Source organism: Ambystoma mexicanum, chromosome 5q, assembly GCF_040938575.1.
Source record: "Ambystoma mexicanum isolate Mex_15411 chromosome 5q, UKY_AmexF1_1, whole genome shotgun sequence".
Lineage (NCBI taxonomy): Eukaryota > Metazoa > Chordata > Amphibia > Caudata > Ambystomatidae > Ambystoma > Ambystoma mexicanum.
Window position 1 is genome coordinate 350807357 of NC_090933.1, and position 26964 is coordinate 350834320.

The following is a 26964-nucleotide window of genomic DNA, read 5'->3' on the forward strand; positions in this document are numbered from 1 at the left end:
ATTGCAGGATTTTTGCGGTTCCCAAGAACCAGGTTGGCCTCAGGGTTGTCCTAGACTTGTCATTTCTAAATCTGTCTTTACCGCTGGAACGTTCCAAGATGGTTACTCCCACGCACATAGCAGAGTCTTTGTGTGCAGGGGACTGGATGTGGTCCCTGGACTTCAAGGATTCCTGCACCTCAAGGATGCGTACCTGCATGTATCCTGGGTTGGATTGGCCCCGGCCCGGGCCGAAATCATCCCTGGGGAGTGGGGGCCGGTTTCAGGCCATGTCTGAGCCGGTTTGGAGAAAAAAAATAGAAAAAAAATGTATTTTTATTTTAAAAAAATATTTTTTTTTCAAAAAGACTCATCCTTCTTAGATCAATAAATGAGTATCAACACAGGTTGGGTGATATTGTATGCATATTTGTTATATAAAAAAAGAGCTTAAGCATAAGTGCTATACAATAACATATTCTTATTTGGCCTTGGACGTCTGCTTGGATTCACAATAATTTGACAATATGGATCTATACACACAGATATTAATGATACATATGGTTATCCATTCTTGTATGAAATGTATATCACATTAGTGAAATCATCACCATATTTTTCGTAGTGTACTTAAGAACAATGCTATTTGATGCCATTTCCTGTTTTGTCAAGGGGTGAAAGGTCGTGTTTCATCGCTTCCTGGGATGTCACTTTGGGGTGGGTCAAATGGCATCACTTCCGATTATGTCATCAGAGGTCAAGGGTTGTGAGGCGACGGATGGGGCACTTTTTAGGGGCAAAGGGTGGGGCACTTTTTAGGGGCAAAGGGTGGGCCACTTTTTTTTGGGTGACTGGGCCTATTTCTTGTCCCAGTCCGACCCTGCATGTACCCATATATCAACCATGAACCACAGAAAAATTCTGATGCGATTATGTTGTATCACTTTCAGTACAAGGTGCTGCCTTTCGGCCTGAACTCAGTTGATAAAAACAGCGGCAGATCTTCTCTGCTTGGATGGCCATCATCTGCACCCTGGTTTGGACGACTGGCTGGTGAGGGCGGGGTCACCCGAACGGTGGTACACTCCTGCCAGAGATTGGCGGATCTACTTCATAGGCTGGGGTTCTCCCTCAACCAGAGGAAGTCACAGTTGTGCCCCTCTCAGGAACTGGTCTTGCTAGGGGTGCGTTGGAACACCAGTTTTCAGAGGGTGTTTCCTACGCCCGAGAGACTTCTGTCCCCTCCGCAAGGGGGTGAGGCACTTTCTGGCCAACACGACAACCTCAGCATGGTGGTTCAAGCACTTTCTGGGCCTGATGGCCTACTGTGTGCTTACTGTACAGCATGCTCGCCTCAAGATGAGGTGCCTCCAGCTCCACCTGGCGGCCAATTGGGATAGGGAGTCGCGGTCTGTCGGACAGGATCCCAATGCCACCGCTCCTACTGCCTGATCTTTGCTGGTGGCTAATGGATGGCAATGTTTCAGTGAGAGCCCCCTTCACCCAACCGGAGCCTACCCTGGTGGTGACGACGGACTCCTCTCTGGAGGGCTATCCGATTCATGGAGTATGGTTCAGGATAGAAGCCCTCCTGCGTATCAATCTGCTCGAGCTCAGGGCAGTGGGCTTGGCCCTCAAGGCGTTTTTGCCCCTCATTAGGGACATGTCGGTTCTGGTAAGGGTGGATAATTCTACAAGGTTTTTCCTGAACGAGCAGGGTGGCACGCGCCCCCCTCCTCTTCATGGAGGCGGTATCGATCTGGGAATTGGCCCTGACGGAGGGAGTTTGAATTTCAGCAGTCCACCTTCCGGTTGACAGCAATGCAGAAGCAGGGCAGCGGAGCCGCCTGAGGTTCAACACCTACGAGTGGGGGTTGCACACCAACTCCTTGTTGCCCCTGTTTCAGCGTTGAGGGTTCGCTGACCTGGATTTGTTAGCATCCCCTCAGAATTCCAAGTGCCCCCAGATTGCTGCATGGGCAGGACTCAGTCTGCGTCTGTGGGAGATGCCTTTCAGATCTGTTGGCACAAACGCAGGTGTTGTGCGTTCCCGCCCACCCCTCTGCTCCAACGGACCCTCTAAGTTTCAGGCTTCCGTGGTTTGTAGCCTCATCCCGATAGGCTACCCCCCCACTGGCCTTTGAGACCCAGGTTTTTGGATCTGCTGCAGTTGTGCTCCAAGGGTCTTGTCCACCTTCTGATCTCCAGCAGGGGATTCCTGACGCAGCAAGGTGGGGCGGTGGAACATCCGGACCCGGCCAAGCTAGCGCTGGCGGCCTGGTTCCTGACCAGCTAAGTCTTCCACATGCTCAATTTTTGGATGGAAACTGGGACATCATTCAGCAGGCCACGAGGCCCTCGACTCGGCTCCAGTACAAGAGTAAATGTACTAGGTTCTGCCATTGGGCTTGTGACAAGGGTCTGGACCATGTCACCTGTCCGCTGGATGACGTACTGCCTTTTTCAGCGCACCTGGCTTGTTCAGGTGGAAAGGTGCAGCCCTTATCTGCTGGTCATTGGAGCTTACAAGAATAACCCTGAGCATGCGTTCTGCAGCCACCTTAAGGTGTTGTCTAGGTTTTTTCTGCGAGTGCATAGGCTACACCTGGTCTGGGACCTCAAAGTGGTTCTTGCAGCTTTGCAGTGCAAGCCTTATGAGCCAATGGCTTCTGTGGACATCCGCTTGGTGACACTGAAGACAGTTTTAATGGTGGCTCTCACGTCCACGCGCAGGGTTAGTGAGCTGCAGGCATTGTCCTCGTGCAAGCCCTTCACCGCGTTTCACGACGACAAGGTCATCTTGCGCCCTTACCCAAACTTCTTGCCCAAGGTGGTCTCTCCATTTCATCTGAATCAAGAGATCTTTCTGACAGTGTTTTTTCTGAAACCCGCAGTCAAAGGCAGAAAGGGCCCTGCATTCCTCGGACCTCAAGAGAGTTCTCAAGTTTTATCTCTCTCAGACAAAATCCTTCAGGAAGTCTGAGGCATTGTTCGTGAATTTGGGGGCTGCTCCCCCAGCTCTCAAGCTTCCAAGGCTTCGATCGCCTGTTGGGTGGTTCAGGGCATCTCAGAGGCTTACAAGGCCATGGGCGAATCTGTTCCTGAGGGGATTCATGCCCATGCGGTTAGAGCCAAGGCCACGGACGTCGCGTTTCAGCCACTTGGGATGCCATCAGCAAGGTGGATTCTTGGGCCACTCTGTCTGCCTTCTGTAAGCACTACTCACTGAACACCAGCTTCAGGCGCGTTGCAGAGTTTGGTTTGACGGTTCTGTAGAAACTTTTTTGCTTCATCCTAGATATGAGGCTGGGTATCACAACTCCACCCTATGTTCTTGTTGGTGTAATCACCCACAAGGATGGACGAAAGGGGACGGGACGTATGAGTAATTAAAGTTGCTCACCATAGTGGCCAGAGTACTCCTAGTCCATAGTCACCTTTCCTCCATATGTCCCACCCGCCTTCCCCTGCTAGTATGCCAAGGGCTAATATGTAATAAGAGTAGCCAGGTATCTAAGCTTCTGATGTGTTCAAAGGGGACTGAGGCGAGGTGCCGGAGGGACTCGGCCTCGGCGGGGCGTTCCCACGCCTGAGGCTGCGCTCCTGCGCGTTCTACTAAATTTAAAGGGGAAGCTCAATTTTTCACTGCATAAGGTTCTGGTACCGCCTCCATGTTGGGGGACACTACAAGGATGAAGGAAAAGGGACTATGGACTACGAGTACTCTAGTCACTATGGTAAGTAACTTTAATTTCTTTAGGATGGGGCTAGAGAAGTGTTTTTCCACCCCATTTCTGTTAAAGGAAATGTCTGACAATAAGAATACTATAACTACTCATAAGTCCGTCCCCTTTTCTCAATCCTTAAGGGCGTGCCCTGGCACAGGGACGGTACCGGAACCTATCGCTGGTGTAAAAAGTGAGCTTCCCCTTTAAATTAAGTATAGCGCATGACCCCGGGCATAGGCACGGCCACTAGGCCCCTGCCTTTCGGTGCCTCACCTTAGGCCCTTTTTTGCGCTTGGATGGGATTGGGCCTGGTAGCTTGCACAGGCCTCATTTTTTTGGGCTTTGCATGCTTCTTTGTCTATTTTATTCAAATTTGATATACAATCTTCACCTTCCTTTGGTGCCTCGACTTCCCGGCGCATGTCGGTCGCAGGCGGCTACTCCGGGTGCGTCTTGTGTGACTGTTCCTTTCGGCGTCTGACCCCCACGCACTTTGCTTGGAGTGCCCTGGATGCGACCACTGCTAGGACGCGTGTGCGCAGCGTGTGGTGCCCTCGCTCCACATACTCACAAGAATCGTTAATCCCACTGGAGGGATATTTTCAACACTTCTCCGCCAGGACTGTTACGCTCACCTGGTATCCACGGGGACGCCACTCAGCCAGTTGGTCGCTGATGCCCTTCTCAAGGGTTCCCTGGTGTGGTTCTCGGGGTCGATGGGATTCCGCCTGGTAATGAAGACTATGTTAGGACTGACGACCAAGGTACGTTTTTTCCCACCTCCTTTGTGATTACAGCCCCTCCGGGTTCTCTTCTCACCTGGTTGTCGGAATTGGTGGGCTCTCCGTCCTGCTCTCTGGGCAGGAGCGCCTTGTCTATGGTGGGCGCGTGCTGTCCAGTTACTTCACTGACTGCGGCCCTAGTAATGTTTTTCAGGTAGGTCTTATTGCGAGTTTATGAAGTTGTTATTCTTGCATGCCTTTTCACTGTTCTAAAATGTCTCTTTTTATCTCCCTTATGTGCGCGGAGTGTCCGCTTGGAGAACTGGGTAGGTTGGTTCTTGCCAGTAAACGATGGCACACCAAAGCGGTATGATGCGGTAAGGAAGCACTTTGCGCAGCACAGCGATGTCTTGTCTTCACTGACCTGTGCTTTTCTCTTTTTCGTAGGTCGCGGTGTGCTCCCGGCGCGGATGGAGTTCCGGAGCTATGCCGGTCAAAAATCAGCCAGCCAGGTAAGTCTCTAAGCGCTTTGTGGTTGTAATGTCTCTTCTACCTCCTTTAATAATGTCTTTTCTCCTTTTTTCAGGTCCTTCGATCCGGGCGGCAAACTCTTCAAACGGAGCTGCCCGGGAGCTGCGAGCAGTGAAGGATGGAGATTACAGGTAAGCTTCTGCTGCTAACGATGTTCTTTGTTTTTTCTGCAGGTCTGGAATTCGTCGGGCTCGTGAGAAAGCTGGACACGGTGAGCGTCACGTTGCTAGTAGCAAAGTAACGCGAAGCGTGTTGTCTTGTGCGGGTGTAGTTTAAATAGCCACTGCAAAGTAGTCCAGGTAAAGTAGTCCCTAGGCCACCACACCCAAAACACTATACCGCATAGCTTGGTTCTAGGAATCAAGCTATGTGGAAGCCTCCATGTTGACTGAAAACCCTAAAAGGTAGTTACACAAGCAGATGTCTATCTTTGTATGAGCCTGGCGCCAAAGGCGCCAGGACTGGCACCAAGAGGTCTGAGAAGTGGATGCCAGGCCTTATAAGCGATCTGAGTCCTGATTCCACCTGGCCAATGGGCTTGCCAGTGGGGATCGGGGCTGAGGGTCGTGACAAGGACATCTGAAGGAGTTCTTATCCAAACCATTGTGGCACAAAAAGGTTAGTCACTTCATGAACAAGGCACCTCAGCACTGCCATTTCTTCCTGGGGACCCAGAGGTAGGCCTGAGGCCGTGACGGCTACCGGCACACTTGTCAAGGGACTCAAATGCCCTACCAGGTCTCCCTCTGAATGGCACACTAGCTCTGAAACCGCACTGGGGCTCTGTCTCAAACAAGAAGGCAGAAGTGCCTTCTCAGAGTTTACCGACTACCGGCACTTGCGCCGAGAGTGGGGGGCCTACCAGAGCCATCTCTGAGGCTGAGGGTCAGCGCTAGAGGACTACCAGCTGTTTAGCTGAGGGTGTCAGACTTCCCGGAGCCCCCTCTGGAGGTGCCGGAGGCTCGGTCAAGCCCAGCCCATTTGGAGGCCCAAGGCATTCCTCAAATTCTGGCGCCGGACCCCAAAATGGCATGCAAGCATGTGGCGCTGCCTTCCATGCCTGATTCCGCTTAGGAGGACAGGATCCTACGCAGTCTCCAGCAAGATGTCTTCGATCCCCAGGACATCCGCCAAGACCATGGAAGAACCGGCACGGCTGGACTCGGGGTCCCGAAGTGCGGGCCAATGCTTCACTGTTGCCATCGTCGGAGTGGACTGCACAAGGTGGCACGGGAAGGCAGGCTCAGATCCCCACTGGGTTACAACTATGCCAGTCAGCCGTGGGATTACCTATTAGAGGCTTACAGAGTGGCTGAGCGTTCTAGGCCCCCTGGTGCCCAGAGGTCCGGGAATAACCACAAGGTCCCAGCTCTTGTGAGTGTTGGGCTCCTCGTCCGAGCCAGGCGTGAGCGAGGATCGCTTCTTTGAGTGGTTCCTAACCCTCATGAGGTCGCAGCAAATGGTGGGTTACCTTCTGGATCTGATCCGGGGATGTGGTGCCTCAGATGTTGCCTCCCAGGCCACCCTCACTGGGGTCCCCGCCACAACCAGCTGCTGTCCCAGTGCCTTTTCCAGCAGTTAAGCTTCTGCTTCCTTCGCAGGTCCCCATGTCTCCTTCTCCACTACTGCCACTATCACCTCCTCCGCCAGCTCAGCTTCCGCAGGCTACACCAGTCCAGGGTGCGGGCCATCAGGGGATCTCCCAAGGGGGGGATCAGCACGATGACATGTCTCCCCACGCTCAGGATGATGCCAGTGACGACGCAGAGGAATCGGAGGCCTCTGTCAAAGCGTTCCACTATCGGTTTCAAGGGTTGCCGAAATAATTAGCGATCCCACAACCAGAGCAGGCTCAACAGTAGTCTGGGGGGGGGGGGGTTGGGGGGTTGTTGGCCGAAGATGTGTCTCTCAAATTGGCCAGCGGCATCCCTCTGCAGAAAGATGTCCTTTCGGTCGCCTCAAAGGTCTGGGAGAAGGCAGGGGCCAATGCCACGCTAAATAAACAGCTTGGCGGTCATTTGCAGCAGCTGGAGAAGGATTAGGTGCTGCTCTCTGGTCGCCCCCAGTGGCATTTGTTGGTTGTGGCAGTAGCCTCCTTATACTCAGTCTTGGATGTGGTCGTCTTCTGCAACCAGTTGTCTCTCCAAGGAGGACAAGTTACTAGAGTCCTTCGGCAGGAAGGTGTACCTTAATGCCGGTCTCCACCTTCGGCAAGTGAACGTGAACACGCTCCTGTCTGCAACTAACCAGAAACTGTGGAGGCAGATCAGTGACTTTCTTCTTGACTTGCCACTGGAAAGACAGACCTCATTCAAGGCGAGCCTCGCAGAGATGACGGTTGAGCAAGATCTTATGGAGTCTCCCACACAGACACGGTCAGCAGGGGTATGTGTGTGGGGGGGTGCAAATGCAAAGGACTGCGTGGATGCATGCCACCAAGTTCTCCTCTGATGTTCAAGAATGGATCCTTGACCTGCCCTTTGAGGGTTTGGATCCGTTCCACTAGTCCACAGATGACAAACTGACATAAAAGAAGACCTCTACTCAAACTGCCAAGTCCTTAGCGGTCTTGGCCATGCCAGGTCTGAAATCCTTCCCCCAGAGCCAGGGTCGGCCGCACCATAAGCCTCGGTCATTCAGTGGTTTTCGGGGTTTCCAAGATAGGAAGACCAGGCAGCCAGATAAGTCGCCTAGTACACACAGGCGAAAGCAGCAACGCACCACAAGGTGCTTTTTTCGTTCCACCTCCTCTACCCTGGCCTCTGATGAGATAAAACAATGACGTTTCGGCTCTTCTGTTTGGGTCGCACACCCGTGGATCCTCTCGATTGTCTTGTTGGGGTTCAGGCTCCCCCTTCCTTCCTTCCTTCCTTCCCCCTCCTTCCCTGATCTCCTCTGCTGCAGGTAGGCGCCACTGCTCTACTGAGGGAGAGCCTGAAGTTATTGGTAATTCAATTGTGGGAGCCAGAGCCCCATCAGGAAATGGGTTCTGATTTTTATTCCATGATTCTTGCGGTACCCAGCCAGGCGGGCCTGCTGGTAGTCTTGGATCTCCCCTTCCTCAACATTTGCCTACCCCTAGAAAGCTTCTGTCATGATCTCTGCTTCCAAAAGGTCAGGGTTTTCCCAACTCCCTTGGAAGCAGATCCATAACCCAGGTTCCGAGTGCCAACCAGTCCCAATTGGGACCTTTTGGACCCAGTCCTGGCGCCAGTGGCACCAGGCTCATAAATATGCCCAGTCCCAGCGCTGGAAGCGCCGGGCTCATAATGCTTGGGTGGACTTACCTGCAGCAGACCATGCTGCTTACTTGCCTGCCAGTTGAGCCTCTGATTCTCTTCTGTTTGGAACTAGTTTTCCTGTTGTGTGGGGCAGGAGCCACTCCCTAGGTTCAGAACACTGGAACTCTTCTGGAAAGCAGGAACTCTTTTCTTACCTAGGCGTGGCTGTGGAAGGAGTCACCTAAGCACTACAGGAGGCTATTTAAACCACACCCGATGGATGAATCTTGCTTTGCGTTACTCTGCATCCTCTGCAGCAGAACGCTCATCGTGTCTTCTGCATCTGATCCTGGGCCTAAGGAAAAAGGCTTACCATCCTGAATCTAGTCTTCAGCAACACCTATAAAGACAAGAAAGAACAGGTTAGCATTACGGTCTTCAGTGACAGCTCTTCACTTACCTGGTCCATCGGCTGTCACCAACGCCTCGGGCTGCATTCCGGCATCTGAAAGACAAAGGCTTACCTACTCTTCGTGCGCTCCGGAGGTCTTCACACTGCATTCCGGCATCTGAAAGACAAAAGCTTACCAACTCTTCGCACACTCCGGAGGCCTTCGGCGCTGCATCCCGCATCTGAAAGACAAAACAAGGTGCGTTTAAAGACATTGGGGAACTTTAATACTCACGTGCCATTACTCCTTTCCACATCTAACCCAGTGGGTATTCCGGCACCCTGCAGCCGCTCCGAACTTGTACCTGCAAAATAAAAAGACAGTTAGAGCGCATCGTGATGCAGGCAACAAGCGCTTACTTACGTGCTTCCAGGCGCTTCTATTCATCACACGGGCTCCATCTTCAACTCACTTCAGCCCGTCATCCGCCATCGCCGGAACCCTGCAAAACAAGAAACATCATTACTAAAGACTTTAAAGACATTAGAATTACTCGAAACTTACCGTTCGTGCAGTAAACGACGGACAGCAGTCCTCTGAAGTCAAGAGGCCTGCTCCCCTTATCCAGTGAAGAAACTGGTTACAGCACCCTGCCCCGAGGCAGATGGAGAGCACGGCGTTCACTTACCTAAGGTGAGAGCGTTAACCTTTGGGGTTCTACAGGAGAAGAGAAAGGAAAGAAGAGAAAGACATTCAATAACCCAGTTCCTTAATCCCATATTTTCTATCTGCAGACATCTTACCCTTCAAGTCAGACATACAGTGCACAGAGGTCCAGCCCAAAGAGCCAGCCGTGTGTTACACATCACCTTTGCAGATACGGTATACGCCAAGTCAAGACCGGCGCCTCTACGGGAATCGGGTGAGCGTTACAGCTTCAAGATGATAATGCACGCCCAGATTGTGGAGTAACTGTGCACAGGAGACTGGATGTGTTCCCTAGACCTAAAAGATGCTTATCTACACTTCTCCATCTTTCAGCCGCACAGACAGTTTCTTCGTTTCACAATTATGTCACTCCACTTTCAGTACAAGGCGTTGCCGTTTGGCCTCAATTCTGCCCCGCGTGTTCACCAAGTTCATGAACGCGGTGGCGAGTCTCCGCAGGTTAAAGGGCCATCACCAGGTCTGAAATCCTTCCCCCAGAGCCATCTGGGGGAAGGATTTCAATCTGGACAATTGGCTGGTGAGATCCAGTTCCCAGAGGGGGCCCTCCATTTGTGCCAGAAGCTGGCAGATGTGTTCTTCCTGTTAGGGTTTTCACTCAACTTGAAGAAGTCCCAGTTGGTTCCCTCTGTCACTTCAGTCTCTGGGTGTCAGGTGGCATTCCATTGCACAGAGACTCTTCCCTACGCCCGACCAGCTGGCGTCAATCCGCAAGTCAGTGCTACATTTTCTTTGCAATTCGTCAGCGTGGTGGTTTCAGCACTTGCTGGGCCTACTGGCCTTCTGTGTCTTGGCAATTCCACAAGCCAGGCTCAAGATGAGGCATATTCAGCTGCACTTGGCAACCTCATGGGATCAGGAAACAAGGTTGCAGTCACTTTCCATTCCATCCACGATTCACCCAGACTTAGGCTGGCGTCTACTCAACAGGGATTCGGAGTGGAGTGTGAGGGGGGGGATGGGAGTGCCCCATTTGCTTCTTCGTAGCCTTCTCTGGTGGTGACCACAGACTCATCCCTCCAGGGCTGGGGGGGGCAACCTTGGAGGCCTATTCCATTCACGGATCGTGGTCCAGGGAGTAGGACAACTCTCACATCAACATGCTGAACCTCAAGGTGGTGGGCTTAGCGCTCTGGACTTTTCTTCCCCTGATTTGTGGCAGAACGGTGCTAGTCGGAACCGACAATTCAACATCGATATCTGAACAAGCAGGGGGTAACCAGGTCGAGAGCACTCTGCATGGAGGCTGTCTCAATATGGGGAGGCTGTCTCAATATGGGAATGGGCTCTGTCTCAGGGCATCTGTGTCAGAGCAGTTTCATGTTCCGCGGCACAGCACTGCGGATGCAGACGGATTGAGCAGATTGGGCTCCCACATTTACGAATGGGAATTGGACTGCTGTGTCTTAGGTCCTCTTTTTTTCTGCTGGGGCAGGCTGGGTTTCGACCAATACTTGCCGCAGGACAATAACTGCCCTCTTTGCATCATGGGCAGGACAGGGCCTGGCGTCCCTGGGGATGTGTTCCAGCACCCCTGGGACAACCATCTGTTATGCATTTCCTCCTCCTACCTTGCTCCAGAGGTTTCTTTGCAAGATCAGGGTGCCCGTGGGTTGCAAACTTCTCATAGCCCTGCAGTGCCCATCGAGACCCTGGTTTTCAGACTTTATTCAGCTCAGGGCACAGAGGCCACTTCCACTGGCAATACGCAACAGGGGTTTCCTCCCACAGCAGGGTGGGGTGCAGTACAGCACACAGACCCGGGTAAACTAGCCCTAGCAGCATGGCTCCTTATCAGCTAAAGCTTACGCTGGCACACTTGTCGGCTGACAACTGGGACATAATACAGGAGGCTAGGAAGCAGTCTACCCAGCTCAATATAAGGGCAAGTGGTCATGTTTCTGTCATTGGGCGCAGGGTCAAGGGATAGACCCCCCTCATCTGCTCGGTGGAGGACGTCCTCTTTCTAGGGCCACTTGGCCTTTTCAGGGGTTCAAGTTGACACCTGCTGCACTACTTTTGTGGCAATAAGGGCTTACAAAAACTCAGATGAGCAAATTTTGTTGGTGGAGAACCCGGTGGTCAAAGCTCAACTCGATGGCTTGTCGAGGCTGTTTCCACTGGTACAAAGGCCCCATCACGTCTGGGACGTTAGTGTGTGCTGTCTGCACTCCAGCGCAACCCATTTGACCCTCTTGCCTCCATGGATCTCAAGTGGGTAACGCTGAAGATGGTTTAGCGCAGAGGATTATCGAGCTGCAGGCCCTGTTGGCTTGCAAGCCCTTAACTGTTATTTCACAATGGTAAGGTGGTCCTTTACACTCATCCAAAGTTCGTGCCGAAGGTGGTTTCTACCTTCCATTTGAACCAGGAGATTTGCCTACCGGTCTTCTTTCCTAATCCAACTATCGCTGCACTCATTGGATTCGAGGAGGGTGCTTAAGTACCATCTCTCCTGGACAATATTGCTTGGTAAAACGGAGACTTTGTTTGTCACGTATGGAGGCACGGTCCCTGGGACTCCGGCCTATAAGGAGTCCATTGCAGGCTGGATGGTACTGGCCATTTCCGAAGTTTACACAGCCCTAGGCAAAAAGGTGCCTATGGGAAATCACGGCATTCCTGTTGCAAAGGCACACCTCGTTGGAGACCCTTTGCATAGCGGCTACTTGGGCCTTGCACTCAGCTTTTTGCAGACATTACTCTTAAGACATCAGCTCCAGGAAAGACGAAGAGTTTGTGCAGTGTGAGACAGGCATGGTATCAAGCTATGACAGACAACAGATGTAACCGTTTTGAAAACCTTTATTAAAATGTCCGGATGGGTGGAATGCATATTTTGCCCAATAGCTATGTGGGGATTGCCCTACCTAATGAAACTAAGGAACGTATGTCCAGAATTCCAAAACAAAAGTGTGTCTGTGTCAAAACTTGTGTTTGCCCTCACATCTAATGCCTAAATGTAGTGCAGGGATATTCTAACTCAAGCTAGTGTTCAAATGAAAGTCTGGAGCAATCTGTAGCTCCCTTCCCCAAGTTCAGGATATAGTTCAAAGACCATCTTTTCAAAAGGAGCTTGGGGCTCTTTCTCAAAGCTGCAGGTACTGGCTCACCAAAACAAAGTTCCAAAAGAGCTTGGGGTTCCCTTCCACAATATTTAAACATGTTCAAAAAAAGGCTTAGGACTGTTCCCCCCCCAAGCTGCAGGTTCTGGTACACAAAGTTCCAAAAGATTATTCTCCCATGAAGCTTAGGTCTTCCTTCCTCAAGCTTATAGTCTTACTTCACCAGTAATCTGTGTTCAGTAGAAGCTTAGGTTTCTCTTACCCCAAATTTGTTGCACCGATTCAAAACGAATATTTCACGCTTTCTGGTTTCTCATTGCTTGTACAGTTCCTTTTATTTTTTTTGGGGGGCTCCCTGGCTGGTCTAGGCGCTACAGGTCGCGCAACCTGTTGCCCTTACCTAAGCACTTTATCCCTGTAACTTGGGTTATTCACACTTGGAAGATTCAAATGGTTTATGCTTTGAATTCAGCATTTTGCTCACACTTCGCTGCTCCCCTCGGTTACTTACTTGCAGAAAACCTCATTATTTCACTACCTTGCGTTGCTTTACAATTGTCTGTTAACTGTTCAGAGTCACTGCATGCATGCAACCACTCCGATGCAACTTAACATCTCTAACTTTCATACACACATCATGTTTCTCATTCATTGGCACTTGCCGGTCGTTTAACAGTTCTTACCCAGTTTCTTGGTTTGCACGGTCAGGATCTCACTGCCTGCCCCGCAGACACACCTAGACTGTTGCGTCCAGTCAGGGAACAAGCAGTTATTGGCCACAACAAAGGGACCGGTACCTTCCACGGTAGCCTTCTCCAGCTTCTTGGAGACATGGCTCTCTCACTACGCAATGACTGCTTATCTCACTCTGCTGTCATTTAGCTTCTTAGTGTCCCGTTCTCCTCTGGCTTCCCGCAGGCTAAGGTGGTTCTCCTGCTGCTCTCTCCTCACACAGGCTTCTCACTCCCCTGCTCTTTGTTGCCTCCACCTTTTATACACCTGTGAGTCTCTTAACAGGCTGCAGGTGTGAAGTCCCAGGCTCAATTGCCTGATCACAATTAGTGCAATTAACAGGACATGCCTGTCCTTCAGTTCTATAGCCTGCAGGCTCCCTCTTATTCATATCAGTACTATAGTGGTGTCTCCTATAGGTAATCTTAATTACTCTTGAGGTTAGTTTCGTTCAGTACTTCATCTGACTTGAGGGGGAAAAGTATTATCTGGGCAGCAATATCCTACAAAGACTGAGGCAGGGTAATGTGAATCACTGTCAGGAAATGGGGGATACTGTGTCTCGCCCTCTGGCACCCTCTCCCCAAGGACCCTCCTCCCAGGTAATCCTCCGTCACTAGTCCACCCCCAAGGTCAATATCCAAAAGCGATGGCCCTTCCCTGGTCACCTGAACAGAAGATCCCTGGGGAGTAGATGACAGTGCCTTCACGTTTCTCACAGCCGGCACTCTTCCGGAACTTGTTTGCCTCCAGTTAAACTCTTGTTCACCACCCAGTTTTTTCTTTTGGTGGAATCACCCATAAGGATGGGAGCAAAGGGGACGGGACATATGAGAAATTAGAGTTAGTCAACCCCCCCCACCCCCCCATTATACCGGTGTCATTAGGCAATGTTAATCCATTGTCGAGAAGTCTATGGGGACTGAGGTGTGGCACCGGAGGGCGGGGTCAGGGCAGCGCATGCTCCCAGGGCCGCTCCCCTGCGTGCCTCTAAATTTAAAGGGGAAGGGTTTTTCTGGTGAAAAAGGTTATGTCTCCCGTCCCTTGGAAGGGACGCCCATGCAGTATGGCGGAAAGGGGACTAAGGACTAAGAGTACTTTAGTCGCTACAGTGAGTAACTTATAATTTGCGGGCTATGAAGTTTAACCCAGATGTCCCGGAACGCATATTGGACCTTCCATTCGAGGGTGGCGACCTCTTCCATTCCAGCATGGATGAAGAGCTAGATAAAAACAAAAACAGTTGCCAAACTGCGAAGTCTTTATGATTAGGCATTTGTAACCGCCTCTACACAAGTGTTTCAAGGTGCGACGAGGCAATGAAGGGGGAACAGAGTGGAGGAACGAGACAACGATCTTACTAGGCCAAGTGACATTGAGATCGTGCAGGTGAGGGAGGAGGGGGAAAAGTGCCACTGGAAAGGGGAGGGGCAGTGCTGTTCAGAGGATAAAAACAATAACGAGAAGTGCGGCCAGCAGGTGGCAGGTACAAGGGTAAGTGCAGACAGCAGGTGTCCAAGTGCAGATAGGGGGACTGTAGGGTTACAGATACAGACCCAAGTGCAAGGGTAACCGGGAGGCAGTGCGGGTGTGCAACTGGGCGGAACGGTACCTGGGTCCTAATTCGGAGGGTAGCCAGGTGACCAGTGCAGTATCAGACAGGAAATCGGGAGGGGAGAGGAAGAGAAAAGGCAGAGGCAAAGACGAAGGTCTTGAGGTGCTTCCAGAACCAGAGATGGTTCTCCTCAAGCTTGAGATAGGCAGGGAGGCAGTTCCAGAGGGAGGCCCCAGCTGAAGAAAGATCTACCACCAGCTTGTTGCTTGGAGAAGCGACTGTCCCTGAGGGATTTGGAGGTGGATGAGCGAAGAGCTCGGGTAGGAAGGTATTTACGAAGAAAGAGTTGGAGGTATTGAGGACCCAGGTCCCAGAAGGCTTTGTGGACAATGCAGAGGGTGTTGAACTTAATCCTTGCAGCCACTGGGAGTCGATGCAGAGATGTCAGTGCTGGAGAGATACGATCCTTGAGCTTGAGGCCAAGGACAAGTCTCGCAGTCCTGTTCTGGATGAGTTGCAGAGGGCGGAGAGTAGAAGCAGGCAGATTTAGAAAGACTGTTGGAGTAGTCCAGCCTAGAGAGATCCAGACCTTTAGATACAGTGAGCTTCTGGGGGAAGGAGAGAAAAGGAAGAATACCTCTGAGGAGGTGCAGTTGGTAGTTTGACTTCTCCAGCATGGGGTCTGGCATGGATTCACATGCTCATGAATATTCCCTGTCATCAGGCTGGGAATCCTCGGTAAAGAAAAAATCAGTATCGGTTTCGTTTCTGATCTGTCTTTCTTGGTAGTAACCAATCACTGGTCTCTGGGTCATACTGCCTCCAGCCAATGACTGCCCTCTCCCTAAGCCCCTCCCCTGGCAGCCATCCTCAGATTTTTACCACACATTCAAGTGTTGGGAGTCCTCGTGGTATAGCTCTTGAGCTTTTACTGTGTTTTGCGATTTTTCAAAGAGTTTTATCTCATTTTTTCGGTCAATCGAGCCTCGAGCTTCACAGTTTCTACTTCCTATCAACGGGGACCCGTTTCGGAATTTTTCTACGCCCCTCAAGGGCGAAGTTTCGTCGAGTTACGCTTCTTGGAGGATTCCAGAAGATCTGAGGCCTACCTCGTGGACATGGCCCAGGACAAGGGGAGCTAGACGCCCGTATCCAAGCTGTTCAGGAACTGCTCTGGATGCGGTTTACAGAATGTTTTTCAAGGAGGATGAGCATTCGAGATGTCTCTACTGCCTTCACGAAGACAAAACTCACATGGAGAAGGACTGTGCGTTTTGCAAGAACTTGTCGGAACAGACTATGAGGGATTGTCGGATACACCTCGCCAGCTGGCTGGAGAAGGGCCCAGCAGGTGATAAGTCCGAGGGGTCTTCTAAGTCCTCTGAGCGCGCAACGGGGGCCCAACAGAAGGCAAAGCACCACAAGTCCACGGGCACCAGGAGCGGTGAAGGGTCCGTCTCCTCGGCTGCCAGGCAGGGCGCACTTTCACCGACGCCATCAACCACGAGCCAACGCTTTGGCTCGGTGAAGATAAAATCCGAGAACCCGGGTAAGCTTCTAGGTCCTGGTCATTCTTGAAGGAATCAGCCGAGGGGGAGCGAGGAGGCTACCAGGGAGGAGGAGCAACCATCGTGCCCGTCGCAGCCAGTGCCCGAGCCTCTGGACAACTCGGTGGCCATTTTGATGGCGATCCAAAGCTTATGCACGGAGATGAGGACGAGGTTGCCTCTACCCCCAACGGACGACCCAGCAGAACCGGGCCCGTCGGGAAGCCCTCCAAACAAGCGGAGGAGAGTTCACCCCCCGCCCTTGCGGCCCGTTCAGCCTTCATCTCCTTCCCATGATCTTAGGGATGACCCGGGAACCGATACGGCCACGACGGGGACGGATGACGACGGTGGTGACGACGGGATGGGCCTTCCATCACTACCCCCTCGGACCTCCCCACCCAATGAAATTGGCTCCTTCCACGCCATGATTGCCAGGGCATCCGAGCTTTTCCAGCTCTGCCCCGAAGAACAGAAGAAGGAAGGCTTCCTCTATCAATGGCGTGAGGCCAAGAGGAAGCCGGTCAGAAATGAGACGGGCGGTTGGCGCCCCATCCTGGACCTGCGTCGGTTAAACAAATACATCAACGCCCAGAAGTTCCAGATGGTCACCCTCCAGCACGTGCTGGGACAGCTGGAGGAAGGAGACTTCCTATCGTCGCTGGACTTGGAGGATGCTTACTTCCACATCCCCATTCTAAAAGGACACCGAAAATGTCTGAATCGTAGTCCAAGGACGGCACTACCAATTGAAGGCCCTGCCATTCGGATTGAGGTCGGGGCCCAGGGTATTTACCAAGTGCCTAGCACCAGTGACGGTGCGGCTGCGTCTGCAGGGGATCCACGTTTACCCCTACCTGGACGATTGGCTCATCCGAGCAAGGGCAAGCGAACTCGCCATCGAGCGCACAGCGAAGACCGTCCAACTGCTCATGGATCTGGGATTCTCCATGTCAACTTCCCCAAATCCCACCGGGTTCTGTCGTAGGTCGCACTGTTTCTGGGAGCCAAGCTCTATACAGTGGCGCGATTGGCCTCTCCGTCAGAGGAAAGGACAAAGGCCATCCTGGGCAAGATGCAGCACCTGCTGGCCACGGACGTGGCCAGGGTGAGGTCCATCAAGTCCCTTCTCGGCATGATGTCCTCTTGCATCTACCTGGTGCGCATCGCACCAGCATGGCCGAGACAGATCCGATACCCGGACCTTCTGGACTTTTCAGCATTCCCCCCAGTCAAGCTGCCGACGGACGCGGATCTCCTCGCCAGAGAAGGTGGCGCCATCCTCCATCACGACCTGGGGTCGCTGAACTTGCAGGCCTAGCTCCTGTGGCACTAGAGTTTTGAGGGTAAGATATCCCGGCGGACTGCAGGGAGGTGCTTGCAAAGGCCAGGGCATCCTCAACTCTCAAGTGCTATGGACACAAATGGAAGAGGTTCTCTGTCTGGTGCCGTGCACAGAAGATTAACCCTCTGCGAATTAAGGCACCTCAAGTGCTGCCGTACCTGCTGTCGCTGGCCAAGGCGGGGCTGGCTCATGCCTCCATCAAGATGCATCTAGCGGCGATCTCCCGCTACACCAGAACTACGGGACGATCATCTGTGGTGTCATTGTCTGGTGAAGAAGTTCATGAAGGGACTGATCCGTTCATTCCCACCAGTGAAGGCTCCGGCCCCGGCGTGGGAGCTCAACGTGGTGCTGACCAGGCTCATGGGGGCGCCATTCGAGCCTCTGCATTCGGCACCATTGAAGTTCCTGTCGTGGCAAACAGCATTTCTTGTGGCCATCACCTCCGCACGGCGAGTGGGAGAGATCCAGGCCCTATCCTGCAAGGCTCCATACCTTACTTTTCACGAGACGAGGGTGGTGCTGAGGACGCACCCCTCCTTCATGCCCAAGGTGCCGTCGGACTTCCATCTCATCGAGCCCTTGCTGTTACCAGTGTTCTTCCCGTCGCCTTCGTCGCCGGACGAGAGGACTTTGCACTCGCTGGATGTAGCTAGAGCGCTGAAGTTCTACGTGGACCGAACGAAGAGTTTTTGGAGGACGTCACAGCTGTTTGTGAACTTTGGACCTGTGAACCAAGGGAGAAGGCCCTCTCGAAAGCTTCCATTTGCAGATGGCTCTGCGGCTGCATCATGCACTGTCACCGGTTGGCAAACCGACCGTTGCCCGGCCGTCAGAGAGCCCATTCAACCAGCGCGATCACTGCTACTACGGCGTTCTTGTCTGGTGTGCCCCTGCTGGACATCTGCAGGGCTGCTACGTGGAGGTCGACGCACACCTTCACAAAATTCTACTGCGTCAACCGGGATTCCAGAGAGGAGTCCAGGGTCGGCCAAGCAGTGCTGTGCAACCTGTTCGCCTGAAGGTGGGCCTGGTGAGGAGGTAAGAGTTGCTTAATGTTGAGTTGTTGTAATGCTTAATGTTGAGCCTTGCCACCTCCCGTGGTTGTGCATGTGTGTACTGCTCTGTATTCTTATATTCATGAGCATGTGAATCCATGCCAGACCCCATGCTGGAGAAGGAACATGTTACTTACCTGTAACTGTTGTGGGTCTGGCATGGATTCACATGTGAACCCTCCCTCCTTCCCCTGGTCATACTGCCACTTTACGTGCTACCAAATCTGAGGATGGCTGCCAGGGGAGGGGCTTAGGGAGAGGGCAGTCATTGGCTGGGGGTAGTATGACCCAGAAACCAGTGATTGGTTACTACTAAGAAAGACAGATCGGAAACGAAACTGATGCTGATTTTTTTCTTTACCGAGGATTCCCAGCCTGACAGGGAATATTCATGAGCATGTGAATCCATGTTGGAGAACAACAGTTTAAGGTAAGTAACTTGTTCCTTCTTAGATATGTCATAGATGTGAGGAGAAAAGGAGAGTGTGGAGTCTACGATGACCCAGAAGTTCTTAGCCTCACAGGTGGGAGCAGGAAGAGGACCAAGGGAGGCCGGCCAGAGAGTGACCGGAAAGGAGGGTGCAGGTGTGCAGATGAGGATAATCTCTGTTTTACTGGCATTAAGGCAGAGATCGTTGGCGGCACACCACTCCTGGATAGCAGACAGTCGGAGATGAGAGAAGGAGAAGAGGTTGCCAAGGGGAGCTTGAAAACGAGCTGAGTGTCATCCACATAGCACTGAAAGTTGGAGCAGAGAGCGGCAATGCTGTGGGCGAGAGGTGCCAGGTATTGGATGAACAGCCAGGGCGAGAGGTTAGACCCCTGGGGAACACCACAGGTACAGAGTGAGTTAGAGGAAAGGAAGGACCCAAGTTGGAGCTGGGAGAGTCGATGGGAGAGGAAAGAAGTCAGCCAAGCCAGGGCCTGATCGGTCATACCCATGTTATCGCAGAGATGATTGAGCTGGATGGCATGTTTGACCATGTCAAAGGCAGAAGAGAGATTGAGTAAAATGAGCACAGCGGGGAGATTAGAGTCAAGGTTAGAGAGCAGGTCTTCACGGATGTTCTGGAGTGCAGTTTCTGTGCTTGTGGCTGCTTTGAAGCCAGACTGATGGTCATGGAGACAACCAACAGATTCAGTGTGAAGATTAAGCTGGGAGATGGGCAGCTTTTCCTGATATTTGCCCAGGAAAAGAGTGATGGAGATCGTGCGATTAGCTGTGCAGGGGGGGGTCGGCTGAGGTTTTCTTGAGAAGAGTGTGCTCAAGAGTGCTTCACGGGGGAAGGCAAGGCTCCAGTGGTAAAGGAGTGGTTGCAAAAGTCAGCTAGGGCAGAAGCGAGGGTGTCGATGTGGTCCTAGATGGTTTTGGAAGAACCGGGAAGAACCTGTTTTGACGAGACTATCATAGATCAGACTTGTCTTCAGGGGAGAAGAGAGGAAAGGAATCCTCTTGAAGGCCACGCCCACGGCATTCACCCAGTCGCATTAACGATCCTACAAAGGGCGGGGGTTTGGTGGGTTCCGGAGCTTCTGAGAACAGAGGTTTAGGCAGCCTGACCAATCTCAGAGTCAGCACCGGCGCAAACAGAAGGGGGAGCAAGGGCTTCTTTCGGTCCCCCTCCGCCGCACCAGCCTAAGAGGGAAAGAAAGTATGACGCGCCCCTTCGGGCCCACGTGTCTCCGGTGGGGGGCAGACTTGCCTTTCACGCACAGTCTTGGCATCAGAGGTTCGCAGACCCCTTGATCCTATCCGTAGTGTCCACGAGGTACAGTCTACCGATTCCTCCCTCTCCTTCCCTCTACTCCCACAGATTGGGACAGCAAGTCTGTTGGCGGAAATTGGTTCACTCGTTGAGAGCCAGGCAGTTGAAGTCCCAGCCTCCCACCGAGGCTTGGGCTTCTACTCCAGGATTTTGGCCATACAAAATAACCACCAGGCTGGCCTGAGAGTTGTGTTGGACCTATCCACCCTCAACCTCTCCCTCCCTCTCCAAAAATTGAAGATGGTTACTCCAGCACTCATTACAGAAACACTGGGCAGGGGAGACTGGATGTGCTCCCTGGATCTGAAGGACGCATATGTACAACCGATTTGGCAGCCTCATCGCTCCTTTCTACGGTTCAGGATCATGGGCTTCCATTTCCAATATAGGGCTCTACCCTTCGGCCTCAACTCAGCCCCCAGGGTATTTACCAGACTGATGAATGCAGTGGCAGCCCCCCTCAGGGCCAGCATGTCTACCCGTACATGGACAACTGGCTCTTCAGGGCGAGATCCCCGGAGGCGGTTCACCACACTTCCTCCGCCCTTATGATCACACTCCATGAGTGTGATCCATGGGTCACATGGCGGCGGTCCTACTGGCCGTATCCCACACGAGACTCAAGATGAGGTGATTACAGCTGTACTTGCCACCCTCATGGAATCGGGAGTGGGGCTCCCAAGAGGAGCTTGTCAGCATTCCTCCCTCTCTCCACCCGTTCCTCCCTGGTGGTCCAAGGACTGCAACCTGCTGACGGGCAAGCCCTTACGTCAGGCAGAACCTTAGGTCACCATCTCCACGGAATCCTCCCTGGAAGGCTGGGGCGCTACGCTGGACAACCACTGCGTCCATGGAGTCTCGTCCCTTCATGAGCAGGAGGCTCACATCAACTTGCTGGAGCTGAAAGCCATTTGGCTCGGTCGCAAAGCTTTCCTTCCGCTTATTTGTAGCAAGGTGCTCCTCATTCAAACGGACATCTCCACCAGCATGTATTGCGTCAACAAGCAGGTTGGCACCAGGTCCCCTTCGCTGTGCAGTCTAGTGGTCAGCATGTGGGAATGGGCCCAGGAGAACAACATCTACCTGAGTGCAATCCACCTCCTGGGGGAGTCCAACCTGGAGGCAGACAGGCTCAGTAGACTGGGAGCGTACAATTACAAATGGCAGGTGAACGATCAGGTCCTTCTTGGGATCTTCAGCAGATGGGGACCCCCTCAGGTGGATCTCTTTAGCACATGGTCCAACAGGAAGTGCCCACAGTTTGCATCCTGGCAGGGGCAGGGCCCCGGCTCTCTGGGTGACGTGTTCCAGAGTGGAACGGCATGACAGCATATGCATTGCGTCCCACGCCCCTTGTCCAGAAGGTGATCTGCAGGATAAGGGAATCGTGTCACCTTCGCATCATTCTAATAGCTCTGTGGTGGCCGGCGAAGCTATGGTTCTCGGAGCTCCTCAGCCTTTCTGACAGGCCACCCATTCACCTGCTGCTGGGCCCAGCTCACCTTCTATCGTAGAAGGATGGCAGGGTCGTCCACCCCGCTCCACAGAAGTTAGCCCTCACAGCGTGGTTCCTGAGCAGGTCACACTGAAGCATCTGAGGCTGTCGCATGCTAACCTAGATATCATTCAGGGCACTAGGAACCAGGATACTATGAGCCAGTACAAGATTAAATGGACTAGGTTCTGTCACGGGGCAGACTCTAAGGAGATCGACCCCCTTACTTGCACATTGGATGATATGCTTTCCTTCTCTGCACACCTCACACACTCAGGGGTGCAAATACACATGCAGCACCTACCTGGTGGCCATAGGAGCCTACAGGAACTCGGATTAGGAAGTATTTTCCTCCTCCAACCCGGTGGTTAAACATTTGGCGGGCCTCATCAGGCTCTACTGGCCCATCAAGAAACCACACCCGGTGTGGGACCTCAATGTGGTGTTGGGTGCCCTGGCGCACAAACCTTTCGAGCCAATGGTGTCCGCGGACATCAGGCTTGTCACCATTAAAACAGCCCTCTTGGTGGGTCTTATGTCTGTGTGTAGAGTCAGCGAGATCCATGCACTGGTGGCTTCAGAACCCTACACTACGTTTCAGAGATAAGGTGGTCTCTTCCTTCCATCTAAATGAGGAGATGGTGTTACCTACTTTCTTTGCTGATCCAAAGGACGATTCTCAAAGGGTCTTGCAATTCTCAGGATTTCAGACTCGCTCTGAAATTCTATCTGGACAGGACCAAGAGCTTCCACAAGTCGGACGCTCTTTGTCACCTTTGGGGAGGGGGGGTGGTCAAGGCCCGGGTATCGGGCATCCAAGGCCTCTATAGCAAGGTGGATGGTTTCGGCCATCAAGGAGGCTTATGAGTGGCAACACAAACCACTTCCAGCAAACATGCATGCCCACACTGTCGGAGCCAAGGCCACTGCGGTCGCATACCAGAGACTGGTTCCGTGGCAGGTCATCATCAGCAGGGCAGCCATCTGGGCCACCCCTTCGGCCTCTTGCAAGCACTACCGTTTAGACGCCGGCTCTAGGTCAGACCTGGCTTTCGTACAGGCGGTTCTGAGGAACTTGTTTTCTTAAGGAGCGTCACCTCTCCACCCTGGGGCTACATTCAGTTGTAATTGCCCATACAGTATGGAGGAAAGGGGACGGTACGTGGGAGTAATTGTAAGTTACTCACCGTAGTGACTAACATAGTCCTAGTCCCCTTTCCTCCATACGTCCCACCATCCTCTCCCCTAATAGAACCTGGTGTCCTTAGGCAATGGTAATATTGTCGAAGCGTCAATGGGAACTGAGGAGTGGCGCCAGGGGGCGGTGTCAGGGGAGCGCATGCTCCCAGGGCCGTGTCCCCGCGCGCCTCTAAATTTAAAGGGGAACAGTATTTTTTCTGGTGAAAAAGGTTCTGTCTCCCGTCCCTAGCGAGGGATGCCCATGTACTATGGTGGAAAGGGGACTATGGACTAAGAGTAGGTTAGTCACTATGGTGAGAAACTTATAATTTTCTGAATACTTCAATTAAAGGCCTTTAAATCTCCCTTTTGTCACCATGAACGTTCTCCGTGAAGTAAAAGGACATTCCACAAGATCATGCTGCTCTTTGAAATGGAAGAAGTTCTTTGTGTTTTTTTTAGGGGCGCTGTAATGTAACTATTACATAGCAAAAAAATAAACTGCCTTCTAATCCTTACTCGGCTAAATGCTCAGTGTTTTTCTACAAAAGTCCACCTATCAGCCGCTGCTTCTTATAAGAAGAGTCACCCTCAAAACTTTCTTCATGGTTGCCGAAAGAAGTTATTTTTTTGTAAGAAGGCTTGAAGTTCTGTCTACAGGCATGGCAACCATCTTCACTAAAATCTTCATTAAAAATAACTTCATCAAATTTAACGGGTCCCCATTAAAGCCAATGCAAAAATATGATCTTAATTAGCTCCTTTTAAAAGTAGCTTTTCTAGTGGCCTCAACATCATCTAGGAGCGCAATCCAATTAGAACACGTTTGTGCTTCCGAACCATATGTTTTGTCATTGATTGCCTAAAGAATACACCAACTGGATAAGAAGGGTCAAGGGTTGTTATCAATTTGAAGGAGGAACACCTAAGAGCCATTCTTTTCTCTCTCGCCTTTCCATGGGCTCCCTCCGCCCTAGCTTAGGCTGCCCTAATCCACAAGATGGTCACTATCTAAAATCGTATAGGCCGGTGGTTAGGGCTTAAATGCAACACTGTATCTATCCGACTCCTTCCGTGGTCTTCTAAGTGGATCCTATGCTTGTCTTCAAAACATGAATTTCGTGCTTTTCACCCACCCACAGCTCACTTGTTCTCCCACTCGCACTTTCTCCTTCCTTTCCCCCCTTCTCTTACTCTTATTCTGTTTTCTCTACCTCTTTCATCCGTCCCTCTGGTCACTTGTCTACTCTGACCCTTCACTCGATTCTCCACTTCCACTACTCTCCTTTCCACCTCCCACATTCGCCTTCCTTTCACTCTGCCAGTCATCTTCCTCACTTACTCCCCCATTCTCCCGGTAGGTCTCAGTCACTCACCTTAATCTGTATATTCACACTCACACCCAAGTAACACTTTCTCTCACCAACCAATACTTCACCTTCAATACTCCAGTCTCTTTCACACTCGGCTTCACTGTCCTTTCACCTCCTTTTCTCTTATCCGATCTCATCCTACTTGACTTAACCTTAACAACCCACACGCTCACCTGGTTACCTGTGCCAATTTCTGCATCCCCCAGGGGCTGAGTTGCACAGTTTTGAATACATAAAAGCCCTTTTAGCTCCACCTAATTTCCAATGTGGGATTGCTGGTGGTTCGCGCTGGCGGCCGGTACAGTAAATTCAATTTCAGAGTTCATAGTCTGTAGGAATAGTGTCCTGATTGCCTTTTCCAAGCAAGCAACAGTCTGCAGACTCAATGTTCGTTGCCGCCTCTCTCGCTGTTGCGTTGTATGTTCTGTCTTGCTGCAAGGGTTTCTGGGATTGGTAGTTATGAAATGCAATAGTGAAAACACTAGCCAGCATGTTTTACGGCAGGCATGGAATGATTCCGACTTGCAACCAGGCATGTGGGGGAAGGGCAGGCGTGGCTAAGCAGCCATGTGAAAGGACGTGGCTCCGCTGTCGCTCCTGATGATCCTTTCAACATCCGGAGATAACTGCGTGAATAGAAGCCAGTAAGAACTACAATTTGAAATGTGGGCATAGGACACCCTGAGGCGCTCCAGGAGAAAATGCCACGCTGATTCCTGCAGTAATTAAGGAGATTGCAGCCCGAGAACATCCCGAGGCGGACACAACAAGAAAAAGAAGATGGCCGCCGTCCGTCAGCCACAGAGAACAAAGGACTTCGGAAAAGCCGCAATGGATTAATGGGGTGCTGTGCAACGAAAGGAGGAGGCGGCGTGCAGCGGCGACCAGGGGCACAAAGTTCGACCCATATGCTGGTAACCCTGACTGGAGCCCAGCGTTGACACGACTGGCGCGGGGCTCTGAATCCTAATATAGACGCGTGGTGACCCTGATGTGACCGACACGAGGGGCAGAGTCGTTGAGCAGCTGCCGGGAACTGAAAGAGCACCGGTGCTCGGTCGCCCAGCACCGGAGTGGATCGCACGCGAGCCGGCTACAGCTGATCTGCGCTCCAGGAACACTGCTGTTTAAGGATACAAGTATCCAGCCTCTCCTCGTGTGAGGCAGGATACATTCAAACAACATCAAAGTACGTGCGGCCACCAGCTGGGAATGCCCAAGTAGCGAACTTGCAAAGCGCACTGGATGCAAGCGGGCTGGCTGGACTGTGAGGCAGCAGACGTACCGATGCATGCAGTGCTGGCTGGAAGTAGCATTGTCACTTTGACAAAACAACGGTGAGTGAGCCTCGCTGGGCGAGTGCCAGCGAAGCCAGCAGGAAACCCTTTTTTCTGACAATAGTGGTGCGTGGAAGACACCATTCAGAACGCTGCCCTGCTACTGCACTAGATGGAAGAGGTGCTCCATACAACAAATTGTTACACCAGGGCTCGGAGGACAGTGGGAGCCTGCTCTTCCTTTTGCTAAGGGACATGTACCCAGGAAATTAACCTGATATTGTTGCCCCTGAGAGTGCAAGGGACGTATACAATACAACTGTACCCACATTAGCACACTGTTGGGCAAATACAAGAATTGGAGAATAATGGTACTGTAGTACCTGGAGGGAATGATAAGCCACCCAATCCTGGACAGTTGCTTGATGGCACAACAAGAAGAAAGGCGGCAGGCACTGTGGTGAATACGTAACACCACACACTACATGAGACTCCAATAATCAGAAAAGATACGTGGGAGAACACGACCCACTCGAAACTTAACACGGCACACGCTATCATAGATTGCAGCCCTATGAGGACGACGCACCCGGACCCGGACTGATCTGGTGGCGGTAAGACATACTGGGGTACAGAACCAGCACGATATGGAGGGGCTGAAATCGGAAACGCAGGCAGGGTTGCACGATGTCGGTGAAAGGACGCGGGGCCAAGAGTAAGCAACCCACAATGGAGGTCTTTGCCAAGATGCAACGGACCCCTACTGCTCCAACACAAAGTGCAGTGACAGCTTCTGTGGACAGTACCCCTGAAGGAGAAAATCACCTTGTCCTAGCAGCCATAACAGAACTGAGAACCTCATGGGGGACGGCAATGGCGGATCTACGGACGGCCCTGGAGAACAAAATAGATGCAGTGGGAATTGAAGTCACCCTACTGCGACAAGATGTCAGAGCGCTGGCTGAAAGAACAAGTCTTGAGAGCGCGGTTAAAACCAACACAGATACCAGCACAAATAACCTGCAGGAGATCCACATACTAAAGCAACAGGTGGCCAATCTTGAGAACCGAGCAGAGGAAGCAGAAGGAATGGCAAGACGAAACAACATCCGTGAGGTTGGCCTGCCGGAGGGAGAAGGCCAGGACCCCACGGACTATGTGGAGAATATGATCCTGCAACAGATAGGGGCAGACAAGCTCTCACAAGGGTTTACTGTTGAATGAGCACAACAGGCCCTGATGAGGAAACCCCGGCCCGGGGCCCCTCCTCAGG

At 52.1% G+C, this 26964-nt stretch overlaps 1 protein-coding gene across 1 annotated transcript in view; it reads left to right on the forward strand.

Annotated features, from left to right (window-relative positions):
• PTPN2 (protein tyrosine phosphatase non-receptor type 2) overlaps positions 1–26964 on the forward strand; it is a 1450306-nt gene that overhangs the window by 1290011 nt on the left and 133331 nt on the right. The window lies entirely within an intron of this gene.